The sequence below is a fragment of the Ambystoma mexicanum genome, chromosome 1q, assembly GCF_040938575.1.
Source record: "Ambystoma mexicanum isolate Mex_15411 chromosome 1q, UKY_AmexF1_1, whole genome shotgun sequence".
Taxonomy (NCBI): Eukaryota; Metazoa; Chordata; class Amphibia; order Caudata; family Ambystomatidae; genus Ambystoma; species Ambystoma mexicanum.
In genome coordinates this window covers 440,244,524-440,266,525 of record NC_090922.1, presented here as the reverse complement: position 1 = coordinate 440,266,525, position 22,002 = coordinate 440,244,524, and the positions used below count along the sequence as shown (strand labels likewise).

General features: G+C 43.7%; 2 long non-coding RNA genes across 2 annotated transcripts; both read left to right on the top strand.

Moving 5' to 3' along the window:
* Positions 1 to 217: 217 nt before the first annotated feature.
* LOC138521447 (uncharacterized) lies at positions 218 to 968 on the top strand. Its single transcript, XR_011283048.1, has 2 exons — positions 218 to 370; positions 488 to 968. It is a non-coding gene; the product is annotated as an uncharacterized lncRNA (long non-coding RNA).
* Positions 969 to 5,030: 4,062 nt separating this feature from the next.
* Positions 5,031 to 6,627, top strand: LOC138521442 (uncharacterized). The gene is made up of 2 exons (XR_011283046.1): positions 5,031 to 6,029; positions 6,147 to 6,627. It is a non-coding gene; the product is annotated as an uncharacterized lncRNA (long non-coding RNA).
* The last annotated feature ends 15,375 nt before the right edge of the window (positions 6,628 to 22,002 follow it).

Here is a 22,002-nt window from a genome sequence, read left to right as displayed (position 1 = left end):
AAACACATACTCCTCTCTAATTAGAAGCTGATATACAGTACTCTCACGTGGCGAGACCAGAAATCATTGAATTTTATATAATGATTACAACAATAAATAAACATGCTACAATTCAATTTTCTTACACGTTACAATTTCCAAATGCTGTACTAAACTGCATATGTTTTACTGAGTAATCAGGATCGAATATGACCTGATGGTAATTTCCATTTATATTTAACAGCTTGAAGATCGCCCATGTAAACTTTGATACACTGGGATACCAGCAAACCTGAGCCAGGCAACTATACCTCGGGTTCAAGGACTAGATGGTCCTACCCTATCCACGACACGTGATCACACCAAACGCTTGAACAAGGCGTACCGGCATGTAAGTTTGGAATCCGGTCGCCATGAGATTAAATTCAAATGCAACCTCGGCCCCATTAATAGGGACCACCAGGGTATTATAACCAATCTCATCATTACCTTTGTCACCCTCTTACAGGGTCTCTGATTCTCAGCCCTGATGAAGGCGGATCCAATCCCAAACCTTTACCGCCGAAACGTGACAAACACAGGAATTAACAACACACCTGTCCCAAACCAAGTTGAAACCAACCTTTGTTACCAACCAACTTGGGATCACGTTGGCTAACGACCAGATATCTAATATGAACAGACCCTTGGAATTTGTAATTTCTCTCGCCTAGAAATACTAGGCTCGAAATACTCTATACTTATTTGAATGTACACATTTCAATTGTCTTCAAGTTTAGTATATAATTATACTTATTTGAATGTATATATTTCATTTGTCTTAATGTTTTGTACATAGGAATTGTTCCAAAACTGTATTCCCAAATTTGTTTATTGTTTTTGAATAACGACCAAATAATTATCCAAAATAATCACATGTTACTATGCTTTCTCTGCATCTACCTTCTCTTGATATGTTCTTTACAAAACAGTAAAATTCTTTTTATGTATTGTTTGTACTTTCATTTTTGTGTTTTTGAGATTGAAATAATCTATACCCACGTGCAGATTTATTCTGTGATTGCCAAAGATTAGGCAACACACTTTCTGCTTTTATAATTTAAATTAAGTAGACAGGCCCAACCATTTGATTGGCCTGTCTTTCTACAAATCTCTAGTGGTTACTAGAACACAGTAAAGGTACACATCTTGTTTCATAGTCTTATATTTGGCCATGTACCTTTTCTTTAACGGCCATCCCCTAAATCTTGTTACCATTTACGGGCAACCGCGTTGCTTAGGGTTCCGTACTCTGTACAGATAGGGCCTGCACCAAACTCTTTCACTTATAGGCCCACCCCCCTCAAAATCCACTATCTTAGCTCTCTATCAAGTAGAACAAATTGCTTGGTGCCCACACGGATCTGGATAGGATACCCGCTTTTTGATAAATATTTACGTTATTTTATCATCTACTCAACACGCCCAAAAATAAACCCCCCCCCCAAAAAATAGGGGATGGCGGAAGGCACGACCTTAAGCTTCACAGAACAGGAAATTTTGGACACAATTAGTGGCCCCTCACTTTTCACCCCGACTGGGGAAAACTCTGCTCTACCTCAAGGGGGCAATAATTCAGGAGACAACATCTCGAGACTGAAGAAAAAATGTTTCCGTACCGAACTCCATGCGCACTTTTTGAGAGAGTATCTGCGTGCCAGCATCATCCCTAGTGGTTTAGTCGTTCGCAACACCCCGTGTCTATTTCTAGATGATAAGGAGTACGTGACTAACTTCAGCTACGTGGCTACTAAATGCAGCCGCGATCTTATGGTACTAACTATTAATACTGCAATACGAACTGCTTCTAAAATTCAGAAAGATCTAGATCTTGAAGAAACAACTTTTTCGACTAATGCAACAATTGCTAATGCTAAGAACTTATTAACAGACATAAACAAACAGTTTGAAGACTTCAAGAGTGCTACCCTCAATCGCAAAACCAAAAAATTGCAGAAAGATATCAAAGACTTCAATTTGGAAACAATTTATCCCTACATTTCCGATAACTACATAAATAGCCTAAACCAAGGCACTCATCAAGGAAATCTAAGAAATCGTAAAAAAGGGGTAGCTTTCTCGAGCTCGAGTAGTGGATCATCCTCGGACGACCAATCACGATCACAACCCAGGTCACAAGGCCAAATACCAGCGAATTTTGGATATCCGACTCCTTCCCCATTTTTTCCTCCTTTTTTAGGGGGTGGTGGGGGATTTGGCAACCCCCAATGGGGCCCGCCACAATGGGGATTTCTACCACGCGGCGGAAGAATAAACCAACGTCCCAGACGCCGCAGACAACGATATTAGGCAATATTGAAGAGCATGAGGCAATTCCAGTCTTCAACCTAGCAAAGATCCCACTATCATCTGCTGAGTCCTCAGTCCTCACGAAGGGCCTATCCTTTGTGCCTACAGCACAAACGGATTGGTACAACTCTGAGATGGAAGTACGAACCTTTCTAAGAAAAGTTAGACTACGAACCTTCTTTCAGAATCACAATCTGGAACGTGAAGAAACAAATGAAGACACTGGACTACATAACCCATCGACATTTACACCTACTGATGGGCAAATACCACCAGATCTCTTAACCTTCGAAAGATGTGTGTTAGAAGACCTGGACCACTTACGGAAGAAAACCACTAAAATCAAAAATAACATGTCTCGAGCTGAAAAACAAGCACTAATATCACTACAGACAAACAAAAATATTATCATCAAGCCAGCGGACAAAGGAGGAGGTTTGGTGATTATGACTATAGACCAATACAAAAACATGGTCTTAGCACTACTAGACGACCGAGAAAGCTATTCAATACTAAGAAAAGACCCTACCCGTGAAATATCACAAGAAATCTCGGAAGCTGTCAATTTTGCATTGCAACGTGAATGGATCTCAGAAAAAGAAGCAGAATACCTTACCAAACCAGTTGGCAGGACCCCTTGCTTTTATTCATTACCCAAAATTCACAAAGACTCTATAAACCCACCAGGACGTCCGATAGTCTCGGGATGTGGTTCAATTATAGAACCTTTATGCAAGTTTGTGGATACTTTTCTGCAACCAATCAGTATCCAAACCCCCACTTATCTCAGAGACACTACACACACAATAAATATCTTTGATGCTCTGGACTTCAACCCCCGGGAACAAATACTGGTTACAATGGACATTAAATCTCTTTATACCAGTATTCCCCAGGCAGACGCAATTGAAAGTATAAGAGAATGGCTTACCTCCAATCCCCCTAACACCAGGACTCCGGTGAACTTCATCGTTGAAATTATGACAATTGCATTACAACGTAATTTCTTCACCTTCAACAATACCATTTACTTACAAACTAAGGGTACGGCTATGGGGGCAGCGTTCGCACCCAGCCTTGCCATTCTATTCATGGCCAAATTTGAGAAGGAATTTGTGTTCTCCGATCAAAATAGCTGGCAACCCAACATTAGCAATTGGTATCGTTATATCGACGATGTGATCTTCATCTGGACAGGTACTGCAAATGATCTCACCAATTTCTGGAACTGGCTCAATTCGTGTAACACACATATCCAATTCACGATGGAACAAAACAACCAGGAAATTAAATTTCTGGACCTCACAATTCGTGCCATGAATGGAAAGTTACTTTGTGACCTCTACAGAAAAACAACGGCCCGAAACACTCTCCTACACTTTACCAGCAACCACCCGGCACACACCAGAAACAATCTACCCTACGGCCAATACCTCCGAATACGCCGCAACTGCTCCTCCATAGATGACTACAAGATTCATGCACAGAGCCTGACCACACGGCTACTAGCCAGGGGATACCCCAAGAAACAACTCAATCTAGCTAATAGGAGAGCTCGAAACAGCAATCGGGAGAACCTACTTCACGAAGATAAAGATAACACAGCCACCCAGGAGAAACAACTAACGTGCGTCGTCACATTTGGAGCACACACCTCAAAAATCAAACAGATCATTAACAAACATTGGAATATTGCACGCCTGAATCTGCCTGAGGAACCTGCTCCAAGATTTGCCTATAAACGAGGAAAAAATCTACAGGAACACCTCGTGCATTCACTTTTTCAACCCGTCTCACAAACCACCCGCACCCTCCGACCGCTGCAAGGACACCACCCATGTGGTAACTTTGTAGCTTGCAAACTTACCAAAAAAATGAGCTCCTTCCAAATCAGACGCCGAACGTGGACGCTCCGGGACCTGACAAACTGCAAAAGCCAGAATGTAGTTTACTGCATAGAGTGCCCATGCGGCCTACGCTATATCGGCCAAACCTCACGAGCTATTAACACAAGAATATCTGAACACAGATCTAAAATTAGATGCAAAACCATTACTGCACCATTGGTTGAACACTTTTTGAAATTCAATCACACCCCCAATGACATCCTGTGGTGGGTAATTGAAAAAGTAAAAGGCGGACCAGACATCAACCACAGCCTCAACAAAAAGGAAACCATATGGATCCATAGGCTGGATACCTATCATCATGGCCTCAATGAAATTTTTCAACCCATCACCTAATAACAAATGATGCTGGACCTATACTCTCTCAATGTGCCTCTGTGCTCATGTAACTTCCAATCATGGCTTACGTGACCCTGGGCTAGAAAACTACCACTAAGCCATTCCTTTCACCAACCGCTCCACTCAATACCACCAATCCATGGCGTAACACGCCCAATAAATAAAAGTAAACCAATAGCTTACCTAAACATATATGGGAGTGAGCACTTGCCTAACAAAAGTGGGTAACGCAAACCAGGATCACAACGAACTACCAGCCTGTAGTTCTCTCAGACAACAAGGGAGCATGCGCATCTAGAAAATGCTTACTTTGCCAACTTTAGAATAAATGTTCCCAGTACGCATGCGTGGGCGTCCATAGCTACGCGTCCGTTCACTCAGCGAGTGCCAGCCCAGCTTCATCCATGGCGCAATACGCCTAATAAATAAAAGTAAATCAATAGCATACCTAAACATATATGGGAGTGAGCACTTGCCTAACAAATGTGGGCAACACACACCAGGATCACAACGAACTACCAGCCTGTAGTTCTCTCAGGCAACAAGGGAGCATGCGCATCCAGAAAATGCTTGCTCTGCCATTTTTAGAATAAATGTTCCCAGTACGCATGCGTGGGCGTCCACAGCTACGCGTCCGTTCACTCAGCGAGTGCCAGCCCAGCTTCACTCCAGCGAATATGCGCCCTGCCGATCCAATTCACGGCAGACGAAGGCACTAAGGAAGCATGATTCAGCACCAGTAAAGTGATTAATGAGGTAAGCCAGAGGCCGCTAAATCATCTCACCCTCGGGGACTAGGGACCAGGTTTCCCCTTTCCCCCCCCCACACCCCCCCACCCTCCCGACTAACTTCACAAACGTATGAATGTTGCTGTAAATTCATCCTGCTTCACGGGAACCTTTTGAGCTTCTACCAGCTGTTACGTAAACCCGCGAGTATTTATATTCACACATTAATGCCGACACACGGGTACTTACGATACCTTTGCATCTGCCACTAAACTGTAAATACATTATGGCGTAAATGTTTATTTAATATGCCCTTTTGCATATGAAAATGACCCCAAGGACTACGAGAGTGAGAAAAACACATACTCCTCTCTAATTAGAAGCTGATATACAGTACTCTCACGTGGCGAGACCAGAAATCATTGAATTTTATATAATGATTACAACAATAAATAAACATGCTACAATTCAATTTTCTTACACGTTACAATTTCCAAATGCTGTACTAAGCTGCATATGTTTTACTGAGTAATCAGGATCGAATATGACCTGATGGTAATTTCCATTTATATTTAACAGCTTGAAGATCGCCCATGTAAACTTTGATACACTGGGATACCAGCAAACCTGAGCCAGGCAACTATACCTCGGGTTCAAGGACTAGATGGTCCTACCCTATCCACGACACGTGATCACACCAAACGCTTGAACAAGGCGTACCGGCATGTAAGTTTGGAATCCGGTCGCCATGAGATTAAATTCAAATGCAACCTCGGCCCCATTAATAGGGACCACCAGGGTATTATAACCAATCTCATCATTACCTTTGTCACCCTCTTACAGGGTCTCTGATTCTCAGCCCTGATGAAGGCGGATCCAATCCCAAACCTTTACCGCCGAAACGTGACAAACACAGGAATTAACAACACACCTGTCCCAAACCAAGTTGAAACCAACCTTTGTTACCAACCAACTTGGGATCACGTTGGCTAACGACCAGATATCTAATATGAACAGACCCTTGGAATTTGTAATTTCTCTCGCCTAGAAATACTAGGCTCGAAATACTCTATACTTATTTGAATGTACACATTTCAATTGTCTTCAAGTTTAGTATATAATTATACTTATTTGAATGTATATATTTCATTTGTCTTAATGTTTTGTACATAGGAATTGTTCCAAAACTGTATTCCCAAATTTGTTTATTGTTTTTGAATAACGACCAAATAATTATCCAAAATAATCACATGTTACTATGCTTTCTCTGCATCTACCTTCTCTTGATATGTTCTTTACAAAACAGTAAAATTCTTTTTATGTATTGTTTGTACTTTCATTTTTGTGTTTTTGAGATTGAAATAATCTATACCCACGTGCAGATTTATTCTGTGATTGCCAAAGATTAGGCAACACACTTTCTGCTTTTATAATTTAAATTAAGTAGACAGGCCCAACCATTTGATTGGCCTGTCTTTCTACAAATCTCTAGTGGTTACTAGAACACAGTAAAGGTACACATCTTGTTTCATAGTTCATTGTGACCTCACCTACTACAGATACACATAAATAAATGTGATGTACCAGAGTGGATAGCCTAACCTTTTTCCATAGTCTAGCGAACAGAACCGTGCTGCATACCCAGAGACTATCATCATCACCCACAAGAGGGGGGACACTTAAAAGCACACGACACTTTAGTAATAATAGACCTTTTGAACTGTGAGATCAAAGCACGAAAAGAATAAATAATTGACTATGGATTTTATCGAAATGGGGGCCCAGAACAGTAACATAGTTCTACCCCCAGCAGAAGGGTGCCTCCACATCCCTGGCAGAAAATGCTGCAAATTATCGTTCCGAAAGATAATGCGCATATGTAGAGTGATTAATGTTGTTTTTCTATTATTAACAATCAGAACTGCTTTCTTTATTGGCGAGCGAAGTGTCCCACTATCAGTACGACCACAGGATAATGAACATCAGGGTCACACAAAAGCACCCTGACCCTATATAGTGATTCCAGTTCCAAGAAAAGCTAATGATGAAGCAAATGATTTGAAATTGAATGTAATTAGCAGTGATATGTATATACATGAGATAATGAATGGGGAGAAAAGCATGAGACAAGGACAGCAAGAAATTAATGATAATGACCACGGCACGCACCCACACACAGAGTGCACACAAACAAGGGCAAGTGTCAATGGCTACAAGGCTTCCGACGAAGGCAGCAGAAAAGGAGCGACTGCCTGCCAAACAATCAATTCCTGAAAACAAGGGAAATGCCCAGGAAAAGCCAAGTGAAATACTAAAGACTGAGGGAATAACAAAATCCCTCAAAAGTACAGAAATGGCCACTAAAGGATTCACAGAGAAGACACAGATGCTAATAAAGTATTTGTTCCCATTCATAGCCCAAACAAAGAAACCGCACGAGGAGCTGAAGAACTGGACTATAGAAACTATGACAGCAGGCACACCTGCTCCAACACAAGGAACAAGCAGCGAGCCTACAACACAGTCTCACGTTGGGAAGTTTGCGAACAAATGGTGGTCAGGGGAAACTGACGACAGGCTACAAAGGGAGGGAAAGGAAACGCAAAGCCTTCTCCTACCATAGCGATACAGTCAAGACGGCCTGCCCCACTGAGATACCAGAAGTGGAAAAGCAGCACAGATGCATTCAGAGACATGGTCATAGCTAACTACAGAAGAACGCTAAGAATCAAGAGAAGCCCTCACGAACATTCCAATGAACTTAACGACTACCTGGATAGCACAGCCCATTTTAGAAACAACATATGGTACCAGCACATGAAGGAAGTAAGACGTAGGAAGTCAGAAAGAGAATGCTTCGTCTGTGCACTCCTGCCCTACAGTATGGGAAAATCCAAGATTTTTGTGGCTGCAGAAATTGATGTCACAAGTAGCAATGTGCAAGACCAGAGACCAGTTCATGGGCAATGATGCCTCCCTGAAATGGGCAACAGAAGCAACTGACCCTGATGAGGATGATTATGTTCAGAAACAAAGCCCATACTAAGAATCATGTAATCAGATACGAGAACCCTGGAGTGAAGGGAGATGAAATTAGACGGGAAGTGAATCAGAAGCTAAATGTTCAAGGAAAAACTCCAGAGGAGGCTCGAAGTTGGAAGAACAGAGGCCAAATGCAGATTTGGGGGACAGTGCTTTCACCAGACGGATGGGAAAATGGAGTGGTGATCTGCAGAGCCTGGATGGTCATTGGTCAATACAAACCTACCATCAGCATAGTACGGAACGGATGCAAGCCATTATGGCCAAAACTCGCAAAATTACTCACATGGGTCGAAGACAGAGGAGGACCCATGCAGATAGTACCACTGGAAAGCCCAAAGTTCTGCTTCAGAAACAATGGTACGAGGAAGATGGGAGAGAACCAGAACTGTGGACGAGTCTTTGACGCCCCAGGAATGGTATATGGTACCGTAGTATTTATGGATCATTTCTGGGTGTTTGGATCCAAAGCATATATAAGACTTCCGAAGAACTGGGGAGGCATACGCACAATAGTAAACATCCATGTTCCTGCGCTAGTGATCCCAAAAAGTGACCTGAGTATTGACAGCTTCCCGAAAGCAGATGCTCACCTGAGGAAAAGGAGATCTGCGGAGCTAGTATCCCGAATGAAGAGAGAGAATTACTTTTCTACCAAATCGAAGGAAGCATTCCATGCAGTCCCATACGAACACAGGCTGTTTAGCCTAACCTCATCAGTATTCACAACAATACTCTTGCCACACATCCAAGTTGGAGCAAATACTAAATGGTTGCAGATAACCAGATGGGAATTACTGCAGACCATTAACACCACTGTAAAAGGATTCAACGCGATCAAGGAAGAACTGAGAGCAATCACACTGATGACCCTCCAAAACAGATATGTGCTTGACATGATCACTGCAATGGGCGGAGGTGTTTGTGCAAAAATTGGAGAATCATGTTGCACATTCATACCATCTCACGATGAAGAGAATGGAACCCTCACAGGGGCCATAAGCATGTTGACAAATCTAAAGAATCAAATGATTGATGAAACGGATGAAGTGTACGATGACAGCTGGCTTGGAAACCTGTTCTCATGAGTCCCACAATGGATGGCTGATATATTCAAGTTTCTGGGAGCCCTGCTTGTAATGATACTACTAGGTTTCTGTGTGATCAAAATAATCATCACACAGTGCCAGAAAACAGCAAAGAAAGCTATTGGGATGAAGATTATGGCAGATGTAGAGCCAGGGTGGAAGCCCATAGACCTAACTGATGAAGAGATAAAGGACTTTGGGAAGGCCAGTGAGTTTGCGCCAGAAGGAACCAAATTTGCATACCCTAAGAAACGAAGAAAGTATGAAGGAAAATGGATTTACTGCAGTCCAAATGGACAATGCAAGCTAATGACCTGGAACAAGGATGAACATGTCAAAACAGCAGGGAGTTTGAAAGGCGTGATAAAAATGTGGACTCCAAAGACGCATGTGTTCACGCCAACGTGTCCCAACCCTGAAGATGATGTACAAAACACTGAAGAATCAAGAGAAATGGAGAGGAAAATTGAAGAAGCAGTGGTCGATGAACCGACCAGAGGGGGGAGTGTAGAGGAGGTTCCAGACATGACCTGCACCCCTGCCCCTCAGTTCGATCTGCCAGGAAGGTACTCACCAAGGGGCGTGACGTATGAAGAGCAAATTAACCAACAGAGAGCCGCACCGGGACTCTGCCCAGTATACATTAGGAGATCCAAGCCTGTTGAAGTGCCCATAACAAGACAAACCGGGGCAGCGCGGTACCCTATCAGACAGCCATACCAGCCGCTGATACGAAATGAGGAGTACCTTCATGCGGTCCACGAAGAGACCCCAAAAGCCTTAATGGTAGGCCAGTAGAAATGACTTAAGTGCCTGAACAGACTCGCAAATGAACAAAAGTGGCTATCGAAGACAAGCACGCCAGTACGAGTAGCTATGAAAATAAATGTAATGGACACAGAGAAGAGACAATGTTAAAACATAAGGAAACGGTGCTACGAGACAAGATGGAAGCAACCGTCCTGTTTAAACATGTGTAAATAGGCTTGAAACGCAAGATGCTAAGAAACCGATACTGCTTGCAATGCTTAGTAGAATAATAGAAGCGGCATATGCCGACTATATATCTACCTCAAGAAGCACATTATACAAGTGCGACTCCATTTTGTAAAAGCAGAAATGTACCCAGGCGGCCAGAGGGTTTTCAAAACCCAGCCAAAGGCAAGAGAAGTAGCGGAACCGAAACTCAACAAAGAGCGGCTCATGCCTAGGAAATTTAGGTCAACCAGAGAAGGGGAGGAGAGCATCAACTCTCAAGAATCAGGCTCCGAAGCATACCAGCTCGCCCGTGAAGGTCAAGATAAGAGAGGCCCAGGCAGGTTGCAGAGCCAAAGCAGAATTAAATACAATCAAAGCTGGAAACTGAAGCAGAGTCATGGTGAACAGACACATGACCTGCCAGGCGCGAAGAAGTACCACCACCTGATGTCATCCAGAACCCGAGGATGCCATAACTTCTCCTGATAAGAAACTTCAGTCCCGAGGCCATACCCAGCCAACTAACACATAGCCCTAAAATACTGATTGATGGAAGGGAGGCAGGGTGAAACTTGGGACACCAGGCACCTGGGTTTCCATTCTGCATGCTGCTAATTAAAATGGGGATTTATGTCTAGGGGTGTAACCCGCACAATCACAATAGACCAAGTAATCTAGGGTCCTCTAGCCAGTAGAACCAATGAGACGTTGTACTTGTAGTGACGTCTATCACAAGTGATGTAGAGGGTTGGACATAGACGCCCACCCGATAAGAGTTATCCAATCCACATGCTCTGCTACCGTATACAAATATAGCACCTATACTTAAGTTACCTTTCCTTACCAATTATATTACATGATGATTTTTGTAAAGTTAGACATCAATGATGACTAGTTTTATGCATAAAAGTGGCTGTTCAACTGAAGTTCGGGGAAGTCGGGGCGAGAGAGGTGATCACAACGCTGCTGATTTCCATTTGTTTTCCCTGTTTGATGTACTTGCCATTAAACGGACTTCCCTTTGCCAACTTACTGAGTCCTCATTATTGAGTTGTGCTGGAGAATGTGAATCCTGCACCCCCTGTCCTCACATGGTGCAGCTATCTTGTCTTACAAGCTCAGGAGGGTGAGTACTGACCTATGGGCCCATCAGTAACTTCCTCCCCTCCCTGAACAATGCCACACCCTGTGATGTCACATGGGGCGTGGTCAAATGACATCACGTCACGTCATGTCACACCGGCAGGCTCAAATGACATCACTTCCTGTGATGTCACTCTTGCAGCGTGGCATTGTGGTGTCACTTCTGCTACCCCAGGAATTTTGGTGAAATTACGTCCGTGGGCCACCATCAGCGTCAGCCCCGTATTTCTTGAAAATTACTCAGACATGTATCAAAATGCACGTAATAACTGGAGACACTAAATACAAGACTTTGAGGCAATAAAAATGCTACACATCATTTTGTAATTGTATGTATTGTTAAGAAGGCCAAAGGAGAAAGGAAAGCCCCTTCATTGTCACCTGTTTGCACATACCCGAAGTTATTGATATTGATATTTTATTTCTATCACGCTCGTACACAAGTTGGTGGGCACTACCAGCTGTGGCTGCGATGCTGCGTGCTGGGAGAGTGAGCTACCGTACCACGCAACCTGGTTGTCGCAGCTCTTAGCCCTCCTGGGTGCAAGCCCCTGAAACATTTCCTGACAAGTGCTATTTGCCAACCCTGTGGTGTAAATGCCCATGCTGGAGTGCCCTGTCTGGCTCCTCATGCAGACAAAGAGACATCACACTGAGGCCGAAGGGGCTGGTGTAACCAGGTGACCCATCTGGTAGCCACCAGCAATGGCCAGAGCTGTTTCCTCTTCACCAACACCGGATCTACCCCATTACATGGGAAACGCCCCTGCATGCTGTTCTACTACAACTCACATCACACACCAATATCAGCGCTCGCTACTCTATGGGGGAGTCACCCGGATGCCTTGCTCCCCAGATATGAGTTGGGCATGTAGGCTTTGTCACTTTTTGCTTCCATTGTGTAAAGCACACCACATTGTGTGAAAATAGATGGGAGTGTACTCAGGAGACCCCCGGCCGGCCCATAGAGCCGAAGTTTGCTCCAAAGCACTTTAAGACGAGATACCTGCACCTTGAGATCGATAAGGGTACAGAATTATTACTCCAACACCAATCAATAAGGACAACTCAATGGTTTGGCAAAGGGAGTCCATTTAATGACAAGTACAAAAAATGGAGAGTCATGGCAATCAGCAGTGATGTGATAGTCTGTCTCACTTCAACTCCAACGAACTTCATACAAAGAGTGACATTTATACTCAAACCTCATCATAATTGACGAGTTACACTTAAAAGTTAACATGCAATTCTATTGGCTAGGAAAAGGTAACTTTAATATAGGTACTATATCTGTATATGGTAATGGAGTGAGGGGATTGGGTAAATACTGTCAGGTGGGCGTCTAAGCCCTTCCTTCAAAAATGACGACTGTAGACATCACTAAAAGTACGATGTCCCATTGGTTTTACTAACTATAGGACCTTAGATTTTTTGGTCCATTGTGATTGGGTTGGCACCAACCCCATGCATAAATTTCCACTTTACTTAGCAGCATGCAGAATGGTCAGCCAGGTGCAGGGTGCCCCCTCCGCTACCCAGCCTTCCTCCAATTAAGGTTACAATCAATCATCACTTCAACAACTATGTGTCAATTATGTTACTGTGTTTGGCCTCAAAACTGCATCTTCTGTCTGGGATAATTCTGATATCTCTTCCTGGGCGGATGGTCATGTGATGCAGACACCGTGAATTTGCCTAGTTTCTCTCAATTTGTGTATTTAATTCTTATTCGGCTTGCTACCTGCCCACGCTTCCTTATATTGACCTTTCAAAGACAGGATATTCTGTTCTTAAGTTTCAGTTAGATATTGCTACAGTTCATTCCTTCTATTGGTATGACCTTGGCTCTCTGAGTTGCATCTGCTGAGTTTTGATTCAGCCGTCTCTTCTCATTTTGCTAGAATATGAATCTTGTCTTGTTTGGCCTCTAGTAACCTGAGTTGATTCTGCTTTTCGTGCAAAGTGGAATTGCACTTATAATAATGTGCTTCATTTTGAGGTAGATTATGTAAAATGGCGCTTGCGTGCTATTCTTCTACTTAGCATAGCAAGCTGCAATGTTTTCTTAGCTTTCTTGCGGTTCCAAGCATATGTACAGGCATTAGTTGGTTGAATATCTTCATCCTGCTTACAGCTTAAGCTTCTTTGTGGTGCGACATTGTTCTCTTCCTTTGGGTTCACACTATCTTTATTCATGGTGTTTCGACTCTGTGTGTCATTTTTTGGTTGTCATTTCTTTTATCTGTGAGTCTGTCTGGGTCTCGTGACGTCACCATTCGTCTTCCATTAAGGCCTTTTTGGTTTCTTCCGGGACGGTACTTAGGCAATCTTCATTTCGTCTCATTTGTTGGTAGGGTTTTCTCAATGGATACCTTACTGTCCATGGTTGTCTGGGTATTGGTACTTTAATAGATGTCGCTCTTCTGATGGGTACTGGGCAGAGCCCTACTTTGACTCTCTGCTGGTTTATTTGCTCATCATACATCACATATTTTGGTGTGAATGTTCCTGGTACTTCAAAATGGGTCGATTGGAGTGCAAGCTTTATCTGGGACCTCCTCTACACTCCCCCCACTGGGCAATTCATCGACCACTTTCACCTCCTTCCTTGGATTCAATTCACTCGATTCTTCTATATTTATCTTCACTCCATCACCTGGGTTCAATCCTTCTTCATCTTCTGGATCTACACATGAGGGTTTGAAAAAGTGTCTCTTCGGAGTCCTTATCTTTAATACTCCCTTCAGGCTTCCTGCTGTTCTTACATGTACGTCTTTAGTCCATGTCATGAGTTGACATTGTCCATTTGGGCTACAGTAAACCCATCTTTACACATAGTTTCTATGCTTCCTGGTATAGAGAAACTTTGTACCTTCTGGCGCGTGCCTGCTGGCCTTCACAAAGTCTCTTATTTCTTCATCAGTCAGGTCTTTGGGCTTTCATCCTGGCTTGACATCAATCATGATCTTCATCCCTATGGCTTTCTTTGTAGTTTTCTGGCATTGCGAGATTACTATCTTGATAACACAGAAATCCTAGTAATATCATCACTAGAAGGGCTCCTAGGAACTTGAACATGTCTGCCATCCATTCTGGGACCCAAGAGAATAGTGATCCAAACCAGCTGTCATCATCAACTTCGTCAGTTTCGTCGATCATCTGGTTCTGTAGCTTCGTCAGCATACTTATGGCTTCTGTTAAAGTTCCAGTTTCCTCGTCGTGAGAAGGTATAAATGTGCAGCATAATTCTCCTATTTTTGCGCAAACACCTCCTTCAATAGCTGTGATCATGTCAAGGACATATCTGTTCTGGAGAGTCATCAGTCGGATGGCTCTTAGCTCTTCCTTGATTGCATTGAATCATTTTATAGTCGTGTTGATGGTCTGTAGTAACTCCCATCTGGTTATCTGCAACCATTTAGTATTTACTCCAACTTGGATTCTTGGCATAAAAATCATTGTGAACACTGATGAGGTGAGGCTGAACAGCCTATGTTCATATGGGATTGCATGAAATGTTTCTTCAGATTTAGCAGAGAAATTATTTTCCCTCTTTATTCACGTCAGCAGTTCCACTGATCTTTTCTTCCTCAGGTGAGCATCTGCTTTCGGGAAACTGTCAATATTCAGGTCACTTTTCGAGATCACCAATGCTGGAACATGGACGTTCACTATGGTGCATATGCCTCTCCAGTCTCTTGGCAGTCTGATGTATGCTTTGGATGAACACGCACAATAATGATCCATAATCACTGCAGTTCCATGTACCATTCCTGGAGTGTCAAAAACTCGTCCACAGTTCTGATTCTCTCCCATCTTCCTTGTGCCGTTATTTCTGAAACAGAACTTTGGGCTTTCTAGTGGCACTATCTGCAAGGGTCCTCCTCTGTCTTCGACCCATGTCAGTAGTTTTGCAAGTTTTGGCCACAATGGCTTGCATCCGTTTCGCACTATGTTGATGGTGGGCTCATAGTGACCGAAGACCATCCATGCTCTGCATATCACTACTCCTTTCTCCCCTCCGTCTGGTGAAAGCACTGTTCCCCAAATTTGAATTTGGCCTCAATTCTTCCATCTCCGAGCTTCTTCTGGAGTTTTTCCTTGGACATTTCGCTTCTGGTTCGCTTCTCTTCTGATCTCTGCTCCTTTAACTCCAGACTTCTCATATCTGATCACAATGTGTTTCGTCTTTCCATTGTTTCTTGTCTTTATGTCCTGGACATAATCGTCTTCATTTGGATCAGTTGCTTCAGTTGCCCATTTCAGAGAGGCATCACTACCCATGAACTGGCCTCTGGTCTTGCACATTGCTACGTGTGACATACAGTGTGCTGTCTGGATACCGATTTCTACAGCTACAAAGATCTTGGACTTCCCCATGCTGTATGGTAGGAGTGCACAAACAAAGCATTCCCCTTCTGAATTCTGTCTTCCAACTTCCTTCATGTGCTGGTACCAAATGTTGTTTCCCAGATGTGCTTTGCTGTCCAGGAAGTCGTTCAGTTCATTGTCATCTCCATGCATGCTTCGCTTGATTCTTAATGCTTTCCTGTTGTTGGCTATGACTACATCCCTGAATGCATATGTATGGCTTTTTCTTGCTGGAGGATTCTCAGGTATCCTGGTCCATGGTGCAGGCCTCCTCATCTGCACCATTTGAGTGGACAAGAGTCTGGCAGCTCTTTCCCTCTCCTCATACATCTTTCTCCTGCTGGTTACAAATGCCCATGCCAACCAGCCTGAAACTGGTCCGGTGTATGGTTGTATTGTAGAACTGGTACTTGTCCCTTGCATTGGAAAATATGTGCTTGGTAATACAGTCTCTGCGGTTTTGCTCTTCAGTTCCTCTTGCAGTTTCCTTGCTCTGGCTATGTGCGGAACTAATGAGTCTACTATCAGTTGTGTCCATGCAGCGAGTTACTCAGAGTTGGCTCTTGTTTTTTTAAGAGTTTCTGATATAACTGCTTCTGTTGGTTTTTGTTTTAACGCTTCTTGTTTTCTCACAACATCTGCTGTGGAGTTTCTTACGGCAGGCAGTCTCTTCTTCTCTACTGCCTTGGTTTGTGGTTCTGCAGTCATTGTCACTAGGCCTGTTTCATGTGTATTCACTGTTTGCATGCGTGTAGTTGTCAGTGACATTACTTCATTCATTCATTCATTCCTTGCTGACCCTGTCTCTGGCCTTTTTGTTTGTTTGTAACCACAAGTGTGTGCGTATCATTGCTAATCACATCCATTTCAAGTTCATTCACTCCAGCGTCAGATCTTCTAGGCACAGGAATGACTATATAAGGTCTGAGTGCTTTTGTGGGTTATATGCGTGCATCATTAGGTGGGTGCACTGAAATTGAAGTGATTTGTGAACCAACAAAGAATGCAGTTCTGATCATTAATGACAGTAAAACAATAATGAATATGATGAATAGGTACATTATGCCCCTGTAGGTCAGGAGGCAGCATTTTCTTCCAGAGAAGCGGGGGTGCCTCTCTTCTTGTGGGAGGACCAGATTGCTGCTCTGGACCCCCATCTCGATCATTCACCAAATGTCAATGTTATTAGTCCTTTCACCACTATCGTCTTCTGAGTTCTGAGTTTAAGAGTGTCAGGTGTTCCACAAGTGTCCCCCCTCTTGCGAGTGACAAATTATCTCTTATGTCAGCATACAGTTCCTTTGCTAGACTATGGGAAAAATCAAAATAAAATAACACTTTAGTGAATCCCTTTACTGTGCATGTTCAAAATAGGTAAGCTCCCAATCCACTCCTCGGATTTGCTTCAGTCCTGGGGGCATAGTGTACATTGATCAGTGCGGAGGACTAGGGAAAAAATATCAACAAATAGGACACGGGGAGTTCTTGACACTGCTTCCTTGATCTGTCCCTCGGCGGAAGGCTTTTAGAATTTCCTCAGATAGCTCCACTGATGGTTAGAGAGTTTCACTTGGAGCACGATTCCGTGTAGGAGCATTCCCATCTGTGCAATATTAGCTGGGTCTCTGATGAAAGTGAGGACGTCAACATCGATTGGTCTCCCCACTAGCTCTGGAAAGTCAGTGACTAGGCGAAAGAGGACATTATGGGCCAACCTGGTGTCTTCTGGTGACAGGGACATTCGTCCTGTCTTGCTGAGGTTCAGGATTATATGTTTTCTCCTAAATGTGAACAATGTCTGCACTGTCCTGTCGCGTGGAGTGCAACTAGAAACATGATTTTATTTAAAAGATGGCTTAAATGTTCTGTATTTGCTGGGCCTCGAAGGAATGTGAGTGTATCTGTTGTTCTCCTGATAAGAGTTGGACAGTCTTCGATTATGCGAAAGAACAGTGTGTTGATGAGCTCATCTATTTCCGCCTGTGTTGGGAATTTGATTCTTTCTCACTGTACTCAGGGAGTAAGATAAATTGTTCGGCAATGACAGTGAGGAGTTGTCTTATTGTCTTTTTGTTTTCAGGATCTTGTAGAAAGTCAGTGACACTGGTGAGACTCCCTGCCAATGACGTGTATGATCTTAGCACTAGATCAAAATAGGTGACCACTTCCTTGGTGATGTTGCTACTGCAGGACACCATAAGTGATTCCGAATAGGGTCTCGGTGTGCAACGAGTCGGGATCCTGTGTTTGCTTCCAATGTAAGTGTCCTCGGTCAAAATTTGGCATATAATTTTCTCATCAAAGCTTAAGTGTGCCTCAGTCCAAAGTTCAATAGTCAACAGCCTGTGTCGTGGCTTACACGTGCAATTTTCCATATTCACCCTGCAGCTAGGATGCACAGAGTGTCCGTTTTTTATGTCTTTATCCCCTTTTTTTTTGCTTAGAGGAAGTGTCCAATTTAAGCCACAACTTGCAAAAAGTTCTTTGTCTGGATGATCATGCGTCCTTCTTCCACGTGATGGATCTCATCTGCATGTGCTGTGGTTCTTCCCTGTCGCTCGTTGATTCCTCTCGTTGGGGTGTTGGCAGGGGGCCTTCTCCGATGTAGGGTTTGATATCGGCAAGAAAAGTCCAAGCTCTTCTGCCTTGTAGTTTCACTGCGGACCGAGTGCAGTCCTCCACTGTGAAAAGACTGCTAAATCTTGGCTCGTCCCACTTTTTCCTTCTATGATTCCTCACAAGGACGGTGTCTCCAGGGAAAATGGGTGGAATACATAGACCGTGAACTTGGTCTGTTGGAGTGTATCCTTCTGTGTTCTGTGCTGCTCTGCACCCTTTTCGTCGGCGGCTGCATCTGGCCTGAAATAAAAGTAGGGCAAGATGTCATTCAGTTCAGATAGTTTTGCATTTCAGATCCTAAAACCTCTCCTGTTGACTGGGCATCACATCTAGCTCTATCTCGGGGTGTCAGAGGAGCTCTCATTTTTCTTCCTGTGGCTATCTCGTGTGGCGTAAGATGATGGTCGGACCCGGGTTGGTTCCGAAGTGCGTACAGTTCCAATGGAAGGCAGTGCAACCATCCCTTCTTTAGAGTAAGCTTCAACTTAGCTATCCTTTCCTTTAACAAGCCGTTGAGCTTCTCACATATTCCATTACCTTGTGGATGATACGCCGAGGAGAAGTTGTGCTTTATACCAAGCAGCAAGCTAATCTGCTCGAACACTGCATTGACAAAGTGAGGGCCTTTATCTGACCTCATGACCTTGCACACCCCCCACCTGGGGAACACTTCTATCACAAAAAATTTGGCCACACAGGTAGAGTCTGGGTATGTACACGGACCTGCCTCAATCCATCTAGATAATGGACACACAACAACAATTAAGTGTCTGTACCCGTTACATACTTGAATCATGTCGACGTAATCAACATGCAAGTGTTGAAAAGGCCCATTTGGCCTTGGGATGACTCCTCTTATTTTAAAGTGTACCCAGCCATGAATTGCTGACAAATTATACAGTGTAACATAAAGAATGCAACATGCTCCGCTAAATTCAGTATGAACCAGTCTTCTGCGAGCGTTGCTGCTAGGTTCTCTTTTGTCATGTTTGCCGGGTAATGTAACTGCTCCAGTGCTATTTTTAACAGGGCTACAGGCATTACTGGTTTACCAGTGCTGTCTTGTCGCCACAAGAAGTCAGAGGGGTTTAAAGAACACCCTCGACATTTCCACAGGTTCTTCTCTTCCTGTGGCACCTCCCCTTGGAGTTCCATTAGCTGTGTTTGCCCCAAATTACTGTAACTTTCAGGTGCAGTTCGTGTAACCATCATTCGCTCGTTGGCAGGGATAACTTCCACTTCCATGATTGTTTTGCTTTTGGATGCCATACGCTTGGCATCCGTGTCTGCTGCTTGATTCCCACGCGAGATAAAATCTGTTCCCTTCATGTGGGCGGCGCATTTCATGACCGCTATGCCCACTGGGAGCTGTAGTGCCTTGATCAGCCTGTCCAATAAGGCTACATGCTGCACTGGCGTGCCGCCTGCTCGGTGGTAGCCCCTCCTTTTCCAGCGCACTAAGCCTGCATGTACTGTCGATGTCACATAGGCGGAGTCACTGTACACCGTTACTTCCTGGTCTGCGTGATTCTCAATGGCGAGTATTAACGCCAATAATTCTGCAGCCTGTGCTGAATAATGAGATGGTATTCGTGCACTAAGAAGCACTCGAAACTCTCCATTCGTTGTGTGCTTAATCACAGCAACGCCTGTGTATCTTTGCCCATCATTTTGGTCGATCCTCAAAGACCTGTCAATAAAGACGATCTCTCCTTCTGCCAAGGCATTTTCTTTCACCCTGGGGATTTCATCATAGAATTCTTCATAATTTGCACAGTCATGTATGGGCTCTCCTTCAGTGACTAGCTCTGCTTGTGATGCTTGAGCTAAAACATGGCACTGGTGCGCAGTGCATTCTGGGGGCACTCAGAGCCATGCCATAATTGATATTTATTCCATGCCTCAGTGGAAGCTGCACTTGCTGAAAAACATGTTTTCAACATTATTTGTTGCTGAGACTGGTATGCATGCCTCAGCCATGGACACGGCACTGGGAAAGCTAGGATCCAAAGGTGCTGGCTGGTACCCGATAAGAAGGTATGTTATTCCTGTGCCAAGGTTGAAGATGAGTAATGGAATTGTTTTCCGTGGTGCTTTAGGAGAGGGAAGCGCTTTGCTCCTTGGGGTGACTGTCGATTGACCCGACAGGCAACCAGCGTTCACTCATCAATGCACAAGCTCTAATGCCAGAAGGTTCGAGAAATTTCCACCCCTTTTGATGAGGGCATATATGCAGAGCTCTGGAAAGGTCAGGTGGGAAAAGCTCAAAGACCTCAGTCGGAGGGGGGATGCCTTGTTCCGAAATCCCTGTGGGTTGTTGTGCTCTCGGCCTGGCTGTTACCGGGGTCTTTCAGCTGCTTCTGGCGAGATGAGGAATTCAGTTACGCCCATGGTAATGTATTCTTGCTAACTTACTATCTTTTCTGTGATTTATTTCTGTGTTATCACTTATTGCTTATGTATGTGTAACTATGAATAAATAGCCATATAAGTGCTCCTTATCCTCTAATTGCGCGTGTGAGTGTAAGTAATTTCTTCATCTACCTGCGTTCAAAGTATTTGCTCTGCAAATGTACTGGTGATAAATAACTGTCCGTGCACTCTTGGCGAGCAAGACAATTTGGTGACGAGGATGGGATATTTGTGATGAATTTTTCCAAATATCAAAGAATCTGTTTGAACGCAGATAGGCTTCGCTTACATTGCAAGCAAAAGTTTGTTTTCATTTGGCAGTGAGTGTCAGACTGTATTAATCTGTTTTTTTTGTGTGTGGATGCTTGCGCTAGTGAAGAAGTGTTAGGGAGAATTCTCTGTTTAGGCTGAATTTCCTAACCTAGTGAGTCCCCCAGCAGCTTTGCTGGATTTTTGGGGTTTATTTTTTTTCTCCTGCCAAGAATGAGACTCTTTTACCGTCATTCTTGGGCATGATTTGAGTGTGTTTTTTTTAATCTAGATGTGTTTAATGGGCTATGGGGTCTTTTACCCCATAGGGCGTCATGTGTTTTTGTGATGTGTGCTACACAGCACCCGCAGTGCAGTGACACAGGGGTGTCATAGTAACCCCCCAGTATAGACTCCGTACCCTGAGACTGACTACTGTCTCCCAGGGCATGTAAAGTCACCATTGACTTTACTAGTCTTAAATTCTGAACAGAACCAGTACATGAGCATCATATTGTGGACGTACTGGCTGGGGCAATTCAATTGCCCCGGGGTCTGTTAGTCGAGGGGGCACGTCTCCGTCCCCACTGATCGAGTTTTGGCTGGTGGCAGTGGATACTACTTTTTATATTCAACCGCAAATATTTTCCTATGGGATTTCGCATTGTTTTAGGCTACTATCTTTATTTAATCATTTACGGTAGCCTCGAACATACCGCCGGTTTATTTAATTAATATTAATTCTCCGTTGGTATTTTTTGCCGAAACTTGATTCTAAAATGGCATTTGTGTTCTCT